The following is a 13,347-nucleotide window of genomic DNA, read 5'->3' as shown; positions in this document are numbered from 1 at the left end:
TTGCAAACTCCACACAGGCAGTACCCAGAATCGAACCCGGGTCCCTGGAGCTGTGAGGCTGCAGTGCTAACCACTGCGCCGCCACAATGTTGTCGTCTGTCCTGAAAAGACTCACCCTTTGTTCCTCAAAATTATATCTTTTAAGGTGCATTTTACAAGGGTTGTCTTCGCCCATGTGACTACAGGTTTCAGTCCTAGCTGGGCTGTTTAATGGCCTTGGTTATGGCCCCATTCTGAGGGTGGTTCACAATCCATTGTAATGGAGGTTATACACAGATGAGAAGTCTGAGAAAGGTCATGTCTTATTGTGTTTGAGTATTGCTCACATCCAAGTGTGATTATCTGTCACATTTCCACGCAGATGGGGCTTAATTGGTTTTCAGTCTTAGTAGACACGGATGTGGATTTGAGGGTAACATGCTGAGTGTCATGTGTTTTGTCCTCCATTTTGTTGATAGCACATTGTCCACTTCTTAAAAGAAAGGTCTATTTTTATAACTCTTCAATTTCAGTTCTATATGTTCAATTGCTGCACTTCGTGTTAGCTTAACAATGGGATATAGGCATCATTGTAAACCAGCATTAATTGCCCATTCCTTATTGCCAAGATACAACTGAGTGGCTTGTTAGGCCATATCAGAAGCCACTAAGTGTCAATCACAATGATGTGGGTCTGGAGTTATTTAGGCCAGACTGGGTAAGGATGGCTGATTTCCTTCCCTAAAGGACATTTGTGAACTAGATAGGTTTTTACAACAATCCGATCGTCACCATTACTGATACAAGATTTTTTTAAATTTCAGATATATTTAAGTTCCCCCAGACCGTCACAGACCTCAACTGTTTTTGTCTCAACATATGCTGCCAGACCTGCTGAGTATTTCCAGCACTTTCTGTTTTTATTTCAGATTTCCAGCATCCGCAGTATTTTGCTTTTATTTTAGCTGTTGCATCATCCCTTATTGTCCTTTCCTGCAGGTAGGTGCTGGAATCTTTCTAATTTTGTCACGCCTATAACAGCGCAATTTCGGGCGGGTACCTCCGCCCACCGCACGTGCATTGAGGACAGGGTGTCGCCGCGCGGTGCAGCATGGGATTGCTGGCGAGCGCGCCGCCGCGCGGTGCAGCATGGGATTGCTGGCGAGCGCGCCGCCGCGCGGTGCAGCATGGGCGTCCTGGCCGCGACGCGGTGGATTGTGGGAGTTTGTTAGGCCTGCTTTCACTCGCTCGAGCGGCTGTTGGAGGTAAGAAAGCGGCGTGGAAGGGGTACGGGTGGCGAGGGAAGAAAAGCTTTTCCCGGGAATATGCTGGGCGGAACTCATCTAACAGTCGGGCCAGGGGGTTCGCAGAGAGCGAGAGAGTCTGGTTGCTGCTAGTTAACAGGGAGGCTGAGTGGCCGGTTGACTTTCAGCAGTAGTTTGTCGTCGGCGGCCTGAGCCGCCGCCATTTTGTATCAAATAAAAAGACTGCAGAAGACACGCAGAGAAAATACTGAATTACAGGGAGCAGTAATAGACCTGCGGGGAGGGAAGAAATACACCTCCAGGAGCAATAACTAAAACTTCTGGACCAAGAATAAAAAATTCAGGGAACAAAAAAAATCTTGGGGATCAACTAATATATCTTTGGGAACAAAAACCCGCTCGGGAATCCACAAATATACTTCGAGAACAACAAAACCCTCTCGAGCATCTACAAATACACATCTGAACAGCAAATACTTTTCAGGTAATAAGTAAACTTCAAGGAGCTGTAAGTTAATATTTTTGATTAAAGGATAAAAAAAACTGCCAGCGAGTACCACATAAACCTTTAGGAAGAAAAAAACTATAGGGAGGGACATCCAAATTTCAGAACAAAAATAAATCATAGGAAGTCAAAAATAAACCAACGAGAACGAAAACAAATCTCAGAACAGCAGATAAACCTCCAGGTGGCAAATCATAAGTCTCAGGCGATTTCAGGGTGAAATAAATCCCCAGGAACAAGAGACAAACAAAAGGGAGGGGGGGGGGGAATTATGGGGAGTAACAGATATGAGCATAGAAAATCGAAGACCAGCTAGCATATCTCATACTGTTGTGGAATTTGAGACTCCACCTGTTATTTGTTGGGAAAGGCAAAATAAAATCTTAGACCAATTTTGGGGGTAAAAAAGGAAGTTTTGCTCTGTCCTCCAAGGTGATTAAAAAATCTTCCAAGACTGGGAGAATATTACCACATGTCCACCATCTTTTAATGTTCACCTGAGGGAATAGATGGGCCTTGGATTAATGTTATCTGGTAGTGTTCCCTCAGTACTGCACTGAAGGCCTTTAAACTAGATAGTAATCTGTTGATATAAAAGCAAAATACTGCAGATGCTGGAAATCTGAAATAAAAACAAGAAATGCTGGAACCACTCAGCAGGTCTGGCAGCATCTGTGAAAAGAGAAGCAGAGTTAACGTTTTGGGTCAGTGACCCTTCAGAACTGACAAATAGTAGAAAAGTCATAGGTTATAAGCAAGTGAGATGGGGGTGGGGCAAGAGATAACTAAGGAGAAGGTGTACCTTCTCCTTTGTTATCTCTTGCCCCACCCCCATCTCATTTAGTAATCTGATGAGCCTCCTCTGAACCTTTTCCAGGGCCTTTATATCAGCCACCATGTGAGGGGACCAAAATTGGACACAGATAAAGCCTGTCCGAGGCCTTTACAAGGACAGAATGATATAGAAATGAAAAAGAGATGGTATAGTATATAATAAAGGCTGAGATTGGTGCAGCAGTGAGAAATGATCTTGGCTCAGAAGATCAAGAATCATTTTGGGTGGAGATAAGAAATAGCAAGGGAAAGAGGCCCCCTAATAGCTACACTGTAGGACAAAGTATAAATCAAGAAATAACGGGGGCTTGGAAGAAAGGTACTTCAGTAATTGTGGGTGATACTAATTTTCATGTAGATTGGACAGATCAAATTAGTAAATTTGCGGTTGTGGCAGATGCTGCTAGACCTGCTGAGAATTTCCAGTACTTTGTTTTTATTTCAAATTGGCAAAGGTAGCCTTGAGGATGAGTTCATAGAATGTATTCGGAACAGTCTCTTAGAACAAACCTTTGTGGAACCATCCAGGGAACAGGCTATTTTAGATCTGGAAATGTGTATCTCAATAGTATCTGGACATTGCTGTGCAGCAACATTGTCCAGGAATGAACAGGATTAATTAATGATATTGTTAAGGATCCTCCAGAGTGATCATAACATGTTCGAATTTCACATTCAGTTTGAGGATGAGAAACTTGGGTCTAAAAACTAGTGTTTAAACTTAAATAAAGGCAGTTGGTTAAAGTGGACTGGGAAAAAGATTAAAAGGTAAGATGATAGATAAGCAGTTGTCGACATTTAGGGAAATATTTCATAATACTTAACAGATATTCCATTAAGAAAGAAGGACTCTACGAGAAGGATGAACCATCCATGGCTAACTAAAGAAGTTAAGGATGGTATCAAATTGAAAGAAAAAGCGCATTATGTTGTGAAGATTATTTGTAGGCCAGAGGATTTGGAAAATTTTAGCAACCAACAAAGGACGCCTGTTTTTTTTTTAAAAAGGGAGAAAATAGATTGAGAGAGTAAATTAGCAAGAAATTTAAAAACAGACAGTAAGAGCTTCTCCAAGTAGATAAAAAGGAAGAAGGTAGCTAAAGTAAATGTTGGTTCCTTAGAGGACGAGACTGGGGAATTAATGGAAAGCAAGGAAATGGCAGAAACTTTGAACAAGTATTTTGTATCTGTCTTTGTGGTAGAAGACACTAAAAACTTCCCAATAATAGAAAGTTGGGACAAAGGGAGGGAGAAACTTAAAACATTTATCAGTAGAGATTTTTTTTATTTCATGGGAAGTGAGCGTTGTTGGCATTTGTTGCCAATCCCAAATTGCACTTGAGAAGTTGATGGGCAGCTACCTTCTTGAACCACACCCACAGTGCTGTTCGGAAGGGTTTCCAAGTTTCTGACCCAGTGACAGTGAAGGAATAGCAATAGTTACAAGTCAGGATGATGTGTGACTTGGAGGGGCAAAGTGCTAGGCAAGCTAATGAGACTATAGGCTGACAAGTCCCCTGGACCTGATGGTCTGCATCCTAGGGTCTTAAAAGAAGTGGCTGCAAAGATAGCGGATGCATTGGTTGCAATCTTCCAAAATTCTCTAGATTCTGGAAAGGGCTCAGCAGATTGGAAAGAGTCAGCATGGTCTTATGAAAGGGAAATCATGTTAGACAAATTTATTAGAGGTCTTTGTGGTGGTAACAAGCAGGGTGGCTAAAGGGGAACCAGTGGATGGTGTGTGTTCAGATTTCCAAAAGACATTCAATAAGGTGCCACATCAAAGATGACTGCACAAGATAGTATATTAGCATGGATAGAGGATTGGCTAACAAAACAGTAGGATAAATTAGGGCAATTAGGGATGGGCAATAAATGCTGGCATAGCCAGCAACGCCCACATCCCATGAATGAATAATAAAAAATAAATGGGTCACTTTCAGGTTAGCAAACTGTAACGAGTGGGATTACACCAGGATCAGCGATAGGGCCTCAACTATTTACAATCTACATTAATGATGAAGGGACAGAGTGTATTGTAACCAAATTTGCCGACAATACAAAAATAGGTGGGAAAGCAAAGGAATTTGTTAAGTGAGTTGGCAAAAATTTGGTAGATGGAGTTTAATGTGGGAAAATATGAGTTTGTCCACTTTGGTATGAAGAATATAAAAGTAAAGATTGCAGAATGCTGTGGTACAGTGGGATCTGTGTGTCCTTGTACATGAAACACAAAAGTTAGCATGCAAGTACAGCAAATAATTAGGAAGACAAATGGACAGTTGGCCTTTATTGGAAGGGGATGGAGTATTAAAGTAGGGAAGTCTTGCTACAACTAAACAGGGCGTTGGTGAGACCGCTCCTAGAGTACTGCATACAGTTTTGGTCTCCTTTAAGGGCGGATATACTTGTATTGAAGGGAGTTCAGAGAAGGTTCACTAGGTTAATTCTTAGGAATGGCTGAGCAGGTTGGGCCTATACTTATTGGAGTTTAGAAGAATGAGAGAAATGAGAGATGATCTTATTGAAACACATAAGATTCTGAGCAGGCTTGACAGGGTAGATGCTGAGAGGATGTTTCCCCTCGTGGGGGAATCTTGAACTAGGGGACATTGTTTCAGAATAAGGAGTTGCCCGTTTAAGATAGATGAGGAATTTCTTCTCCCTGAGGGTTGTGAATCTTTGAAATTCTCAACCCCAGACAGCTGTAGAGGCTGAGAAATTGAATATCTTCAGGATTGAGATAGACAGATTTTTGAATTTATAGGGTAATCAAGGATTATGGGGAACAAGCAGGAAAGTGTGAATTGAGGCCAAGATCAGATCAGCCATGATCTTATTGAATGGTGGAGCAGGCTTGAGGGGCCATTATGGCCTATTCCTGCACCTATTTCTTATGTCCTCAACAAATACAGCTTTTTAGTAGCGAGACAAAAAAGGCATGAGCAACAAATGAAACAGAAAACATAGAAAAAGTATGAATCTTTTGGAGCTGCAAATAATGTCTAGGACAAAAATATAATCTCGGGGAGAAAGAAATAAATCTTATTGCTAAGGTTTGAAGGTTGATAGACAAATAGACTTTATGGAGTAAAATAATTAATTGATCTGGGGAAATTTATCAATAGAGACAAAGAGATCAAAGAACTCCTGAGAAATCTTGGAACAAAGAATCTGGTTTAGAGTGTAAAAATCCTGGCTGCTGTTTGGGATGGCAATAATTTTGAGCGACTATTTTGACAGTAATCTTTACAAATAAAAGAAAATATACCATTGGTAGTGTAAGCAGCGATACGGGAACTTTATGGACAAACTCAAAAGTTACAAGGGGTATAACGAGTTGAGATGGACAGCAACAGCAATGTGCATTTATAAAGCACCTTTAATGTAGAAGAATGTTCCAAGATGCTTCAGAGGTGTGAGGAAAAAAATGGTTGCCAGAGCAGAGAAGGAGGCCTTAGGTGTGGTGACAAATCTTGGTCGAAGATGTGAGTTTTAAAGAGGGTCTGAAAGTGATGCGTGGGGCCTAGGAGCCTTCAGGTACAGCTTCCAATGATGGGGAGAAAAAGGGAAATGCCAATGTCAGATGAATTTAGAATTCATGGGGTTTGTCACACTCGAGAGTGAGGCCTTTGACACAGTGGCGCGGTGGTCAGCACCGCAGCCTCACAGCTCCAGCGACCCGGATTCAATTCTGGGTACTGCCTGTGTGGAGTTTGCAAGTTCTCCCTGTGTCTGCGTGGGTTTCCTCCGGGTGCTCCGGTTTCCTCCCACATGCCAAAGACTTGCAGGTTGATAGGTAAATTGGCCATTAGCAATTGCCCCTAGTATAGGTAGGTGGTAGGGAAATATAGGGACAGGTGAGGATGTGGTAGGAATATGGAACTAGTGTAGAATTAGTATAAATGGGTGGTTGATGGTCAGCACCTCTAAACTAAACACAAGGCTGAGCAATTGTACAGGAACATGAAGGGGCATAATGAGGAGTTATTGGGTTGCAATAAGCTTGCTCGAGTTAGTAATGAATCTGAGCAAACTAGGCAATGATAATTGAGTGAGCAAGAGAATAATGGGCTTGTGATTGAGAAAATAAAGGTATCCTAAACCTTTAAGGGAGTGGATATCTGCGCATTTGCAATTAACCTGCAAGTTAGTGAGCAGAAAATTAATTTTGAGCAAGCAGATAATGATCTGGTACTTGGGATCTGTGTAAGAGAGTATGAACTTGTCAAACTCACAAGCGAGTGCAAGAGATTTAAGGCACATTAGGCTTAACCGGGCCTGAATATTAATGTATAAAATTAGTGACTAATTTAAATGAGAGTAAATCTCAATGCAGGACTTTAAAAAAAAATTAGTTACACAGAATCCTTCCATATTTTCGATTTTTTTTTTTGTCTTATTTTTGAATTTGGTCTGCTATTTTAAGAAGGAGCATAAATTTTGTCAAGTATTTTAAAAATGGGTTATAAAAGTAATTGTTCCCTTTTTATAAGGAACCTGAACATGGGAGGCTGTTTGTGGATTATTGGGAATTAAGAATGGAATTGTAACTTTGTGGTGCAGTTAGTTGAATAGTCAACTTTCACCTTTGGGACCAACTCTATTCTTATCTCCAATCGTGGCCAATTCAAATCCTGCCCAGCCTGATGGAATGAAAGTTTCTGTTGGTGGTAAGGTCCTTTTGTGAGATGAGTTTGGTGATCTTAAACCAGTGCCTAGGAAGCATGAGTTACAACACAAAAGTGTCCTGTCTTTAGCATTAGGTCTTGATCTTAAAATTCTCATCCTTGTTTTCAAAACCCTCCATGGCCTTGCTCCTCCCTATCTCTGTAATCTCCTCCAGCCCTACAACCCTGTAAGACATGTGTTCATTTAATTCTAACTCTTGAGCATCCCTGATTTTAATTGCGCTATCTTTGGTGGCAGCCTAGGCCCTAAGTTCTGGAATTCCCTCCCAACATCTCTCTGCCTCTCTACCTCACTTTCCTTCTTTAAGACACTCCTTAAAACCTATCTCTTTGACCAAATCTTTGGTCACTCCTAATTTCTTGTCATGTGCCTCGGTGTCATGTTTTAAAATGCACTTATGTCTGAAATGAGAAGAGTTTTTTTTTCAAAACAAACAAAAAAAATGGGTTTGTGTATCAGGCCTGAACAAGCGAGATTCAGTGTACCAATACTGGAGTATTGTGAACAATTCTGGCACCACTTTAGGAAGTCGTTGTAGAGGGGGTACAGCAGAGATTTACTGGAATGGTTCCGGGAATGAGGGATTACAGTTACATGGATAGACTAGAGAAGCTTAGAGCAGAGAAGGCTAAGAGGAGATTTGATAAAAGTGTTTAAAATCGTGAAGGTTTAATTGAGTAAATAGAGAAACTGTCTCCGTGGTTTGAGGGGTAGATAACTAGAGGTCACAGATTTAAGATGATTGGTAAATTTTATTATGCAACGATTGGTTAGGATTTGGAATGCACTGCCTGATAAGGTGGTGGGTTCAGATTCAATTGTAGCTTTTAAAAGGGAATTTAGTTTAGAGATACAGCACTGAAACAGGCCATTCGGCCCACCGAGTCTGTGCCGACCATCAACCACCCATTTATACTAATCTTACACTAATTCCATATTCCTACCACATCCCCACCTGTCCCTATATTTCCCTACCACCTACCTATACTAGGGGCAATTTATAATGGCCAATTAACCTATCAACCAGCAAGTCTTTGGCATGTGGGAGGAAACCGGAGCACCCGGAGGAAACCCACGCAGACACAGGGAGAACTTGCAAACTCCACACAGGCAGTACCCAGAATTGAACCCGGGTCACTGGAGCTGTGAGGCTGCGGTGCTAACCACTGCGCCACTGTGCCGAATTGAAGGAGAAAAAAAATTGCAGGGATACGGGAAAAGAGCAGGAGAGTGGGATTAACTGGATTGTTCTTTGAAAGAGCTGGTGCAGACTTGATGGGCTGAATGGTCTATGCTGTACTATTCTGTCATTCCGTGGATGCCCCAGAAATCTGTCCGTAGATTAGAGTTTTGGTGGAGGGTCGAGGGGAACATTGTTGCTGAGGGCATGGATTGGTGCAGCTGCCCTCTGGCCAGCTTGAATTGAAAATCAAAACATTTATTTATAGTTAAATTCTATTTTACCTCAATGTGACCTTAGACTAGGTTGTAGACTTAACTAAAGCCATCCATCTGATTTGGAAAGTAATGAGTACATTTTATAGGCCACATTTCCAATTAGAGTCAAAGAATGGTTAGAAGGAGGCCATTTGGTCTGTCATGTTTGTGCCAGCTCTCTGCGAAAGCAACCTAGCTAGGTCCACTTCCCTGCCCTTTTCCTGTAGCCCTGCAAATCATTTCTCATCAGGTAATTATCTAATTCCCTTTTGAAAGCCACGATTGGATCTGCCTCCACCACTTGGGATCCTAACCACTCGCTGCGTAAAAAATGTTTTCCCCGTGTCGTCTCTGGTTCTTCTGCAAGTCACTTTAAATCGATGTTCTCTGATTGTCGACCAGTCAATGTGAACAGTTTACCCTATCTACTCTGTCCAGACCCCTAATGATTAGGAACACCTCTATCAAATCTCTCAACATTCTCTAAGGAGAGCACCCCAGCTTCTCCAATCTGTCCTCGTAACTGAGGTCCCTCATTCCTAGAACCATTCTCTGAAATCTTTTATGCACCCTCTCCAATGCCTTCACATCCTTCCCAAAGTGTGGTAGGCTGATCCAGTGTTTTATAAAGGTTCACAGTAACTTCCTTGCTTTTGTACTTCATGCCTCTTTTTATAAAGCCCAGGATCCTGTCTGCCTTATTTACCACTTCCTCAACCTGCCCTGTCACCTTTAATAATTTGTGCATGTATCCCCCCCAGGTCCCTCTGTTCCTGTACCCCCTTTAGAATTGTGTCTTTAAAGAGATGATGTAAGTTAAAAATCAGAGCACCTCATGTCTTAGGAGCATCTGATTAATTTCTGTGCAGTTGATGCTGCCTGTTAAAGTTCTGATCCTCTCAATATACTGTGCTCAACACTATAGAATTGCTGGCCAGAGAGCTACTAGTCTCTATAAGACAATATCCAGCATGCCTCGGGGGGAAAACTCAGCAAGTCAGAATATTATCAATAGAGACCAGGAAGCATGTAGCTTTTCTGTCTTGGGACGAATGGGGGTGGGTTGGTGGTGATGTATATCCCACAAGCTGCTAATTTTCCACTGGGAGACGGAGTGTATCTTGTTTTGTCCCTTCAGAGAAGGAGGTTCATGTCTTGCAAGTTGCTGCTTTGTCTTTGAGAAGCAATCTTCTTAAGTCATGGCCTTCTGGGTTGAAGAGCTGTTTCAGGTCATTGCCTTCAAATTGATGAGGTGGAGAGAGAAGATGTTTCTAAAGCAGGGTTGTCCAACCTTTTTGGGCAGAGGGCCACATTACGATTTTTGCTCGGCCCGGTGGGGTGGGGGGGTGGTCGCAGGGGTGTGGGTGAGCAACTTTTGAAAGATAAAGGCATTAAAAATTTAACTTACTAATAAATACAACAACAAATGTGCATTTTTGTGAAGAAGCTTTAAATGAGAAGTCTAATTTATTGATTTACTTTCTTGTCACTATATTGAAAACTGATTTGGTGACATACCTGGCATTGTTTTTGCTTGCATAAGTGGTCAAATCTCTGCCTGCACACTTACTGTAGTGATGCAGAGTATTCTGGATAGATCTCCACCATTCAGGAGAGACCTTGAAATCTCTTTCCCCTCTCCCCGTGCTTGCTTGCTCTCTCTCTATGTGGGTTTCGTTCTTTCTTCTCTCCCCTCTAGGATTAGGGGACACAGATTGGAAGTTTTGTACAAAAGATGCAAGGGAATATGAGTAAGCACTTTTTTATGCAGCGGGTGGTAATGACCTGGAACTCGCTGCCAACAAGGGTGGTGGAAGTGGAGACGATCAATGATTTCGAGGAAGTTGGATGGTCAACTGAGAGAAATAGACTTGCAGGGCTATGGGGAATGAGGCGGGGAGTGGGACTGACTGCGCTGCTCCGTGGAGAGCTGGCATGGATTCGATGAACAGAATGGCCTCCTGTGCCATACATAAATGACTCTTTGATTCTTTCGCCCCCTCTCTCTCTCCCCCCCCCCCTCTCTTCCCGCCCCCGTCTCTTCCCTTCTCTGTTTTCCCCCTCTCCCCCACACGTTCTCTCTCCCCCACACGTTCTCTCTCCCCCACACGTTCTCTCTCCCCCACACGTTCTCTCTCCCCCACACGTTCTCTCTCCCCCACACGTTCTCTCTCCCCCACACGTTCTCTCTCCCCCACACGTTCTCTCTCCCCCACACGTTCTCTCTCCCCCACGCGTTCTCTCTCCCCCACGCGTTCTCTCTCCCCCACGCGTTCTCTCTCCCCCACGCGTTCTCTCTCCCCCACGCGTTCTCTCTCCCCCACGCGTTCTCTCTCCCCCACGCGTTCTCTCTCCCCCACGCGTTCTCTCTCCCCCACGCGTTCTCTCTCCCCCACGCGTTCTCTCTCCCCCACGCGTTCTCTCTCCCCCACGCGTTCTCTCTCCCCCACGCGTTCTCTCTCCCCCACGCGTTCTCTCTCCCCCACGCGTTCTCTCTCCCCCACGCGTTCTCTCTCCCCCACGCGTTCTCTCTCCCCCACGCGTTCTCTCTCCCCCACGCGTTCTCTCTCCCCCACGCGTTCTCTCTCCCCCACGCGTTCTCTCTCCCCCACGCGTTCTCTCTCCCCCACGCGTTCTCTCTCCCCCACGCGTTCTCTCTCCCCCACGCGTTCTCTCTCCCCCACGCGTTCTCTCTCCCCCACGCGTTCTCTCTCCCCCACGCGTTCTCTCTCCCCCACGCGTTCTCTCTCCCCCACGCGTTCTCTCTCCCCCACGCGTTCTCTCTCCCCCACGCGTTCTCTCTCCCCCACGCGTTCTCTCTCCCCCACGCGTTCTCTCTCCCCCACGCGTTCTCTCTCCCCCACGCGTTCTCTCTCCCCCACGCGTTCTCTCTCCCCCACGCGTTCTCTCTCCCCCACGCGTTCTCTCTCCCCCACGCGTTCTCTCTCCCCCACGCGTTCTCTCTCCCCCACGCGTTCTCTCTCCCCCACGCGTTCTCTCTCCCCCACGCGTTCTCTCTCCCCCACGCGTTCTCTCTCCCCCACGCGTTCTCTCTCCCCCACGCGTTCTCTCTCCCCCACGCGTTCTCTCTCCCCCACGCGTTCTCTCTCCCCCACGCGTTCTCTCTCCCCCACGCGTTCTCTCTCCCCCACGCGTTCTCTCTCCCCCACGCGTTCTCTCTCCCCCACGCGTTCTCTCTCCCCCACGCGTTCTCTCTCCCCCACGCGTTCTCTCTCCCCCACGCGTTCTCTCTCCCCCACGCGTTCTCTCTCCCCCACGCGTTCTCTCTCCCCCACGCGTTCTCTCTCCCCCACGCGTTCTCTCTCCCCCACGCGTTCTCTCTCCCCCACGCGTTCTCTCTCCCCCACGCGTTCTCTCTCCCCCACGCGTTCTCTCTCCCCCACGCGTTCTCTCTCCCCCACGCGTTCTCTCTCCCCCACGCGTTCTCTCTCCCCCACGCGTTCTCTCTCCCCCACGCGTTCTCTCTCCCCCACGCGTTCTCTCTCCCCCACGCGTTCTCTCTCCCCCACGCGTTCTCTCTCCCCCACGCGTTCTCTCTCCCCCACGCGTTCTCTCTCCCCCACGCGTTCTCTCTCCCCCACGCGTTCTCTCTCCCCCACGCGTTCTCTCTCCCCCACGCGTTCTCTCTCCCCCACGCGTTCTCTCTCCCCCACGCGTTCTCTCTCCCCCACGCGTTCTCTCTCCCCCACGCGTTCTCTCTCCCCCACGCGTTCTCTCTCCCCCACGCGTTCTCTCTCCCCCACGCGTTCTCTCTCCCCCACGCGTTCTCTCTCCCCCACGCGTTCTCTCTCCCCCACGCGTTCTCTCTCCCCCACGCGTTCTCTCTCCCCCACGCGTTCTCTCTCCCCCACGCGTTCTCTCTCCCCCACGCGTTCTCTCTCCCCCACGCGTTCTCTCTCCCCCACGCGTTCTCTCTCCCCCACGCGTTCTCTCTCCCCCACGCGTTCTCTCTCCCCCACGCGTTCTCTCTCCCCCACGCGTTCTCTCTCCCCCACGCGTTCTCTCTCCCCCACGCGTTCTCTCTCCCCCACGCGTTCTCTCTCCCCCACGCGTTCTCTCTCCCCCACGCGTTCTCTCTCCCCCACGCGTTCTCTCTCCCCCACGCGTTCTCTCTCCCCCACGCGTTCTCTCTCCCCCACGCGTTCTCTCTCCCCCACGCGTTCTCTCTCCCCCACGCGTTCTCTCTCCCCCACGCGTTCTCTCTCCCCCACGCGTTCTCTCTCCCCCACGCGTTCTCTCTCCCCCACGCGTTCTCTCTCCCCCACGCGTTCTCTCTCCCCCACGCGTTCTCTCTCCCCCACGCGTTCTCTCTCCCCCACGCGTTCTCTCTCCCCCACGCGTTCTCTCTCCCCCACGCGTTCTCTCTCCCCCACGCGTTCTCTCTCCCCCACGCGTTCTCTCTCCCCCACGCGTTCTCTCTCCCCCACGCGTTCTCTCTCCCCCACGCGTTCTCTCTCCCCCACGCGTTCTCTCTCCCCCACGCGTTCTCTCTCCCCCACGCGTTCTCTCTCCCCCACGCGTTCTCTCTCCCCCACGCGTTCTCTCTCCCCCACGCGTTCTCTCTCCCCCACGCGTTCTCTCTCCCCCACGCGTTCTCTCTCCCCCACGCGTTCT

At 46.9% G+C, this 13,347-nt stretch overlaps 1 protein-coding gene across 4 annotated transcripts in view; it reads left to right on the top strand.

The window, feature by feature from the left end:
• The first annotated feature begins 1,143 nt into the window (after positions 1–1,143).
• Positions 1,144–13,347, top strand: part of LOC137375809 (matrin-3-like) — a 104,535-nt gene continuing 92,331 nt past the window's right edge. For 3 of the 4 annotated variants that reach the window (XM_068043296.1, XM_068043295.1, XM_068043293.1), the window contains exon 1: positions 1,144–1,244. The gene's annotated coding sequence lies outside the window, so the exon portion shown is untranslated. Of the gene's footprint in view, positions 1,245–1,301; positions 1,729–13,347 lie in introns of those variants that run through there. The other variant, XM_068043294.1, reaches the window with a different exon arrangement.

The sequence above is a fragment of the Heterodontus francisci genome, chromosome 12 (genome assembly GCF_036365525.1).
Source record: "Heterodontus francisci isolate sHetFra1 chromosome 12, sHetFra1.hap1, whole genome shotgun sequence".
In the NCBI taxonomy this organism is placed as follows: Eukaryota; Metazoa; Chordata; class Chondrichthyes; order Heterodontiformes; family Heterodontidae; genus Heterodontus; species Heterodontus francisci.
Note: the sequence above shows the minus strand (reverse complement) of the source record. Positions and strands in the feature narration are given on the sequence as shown.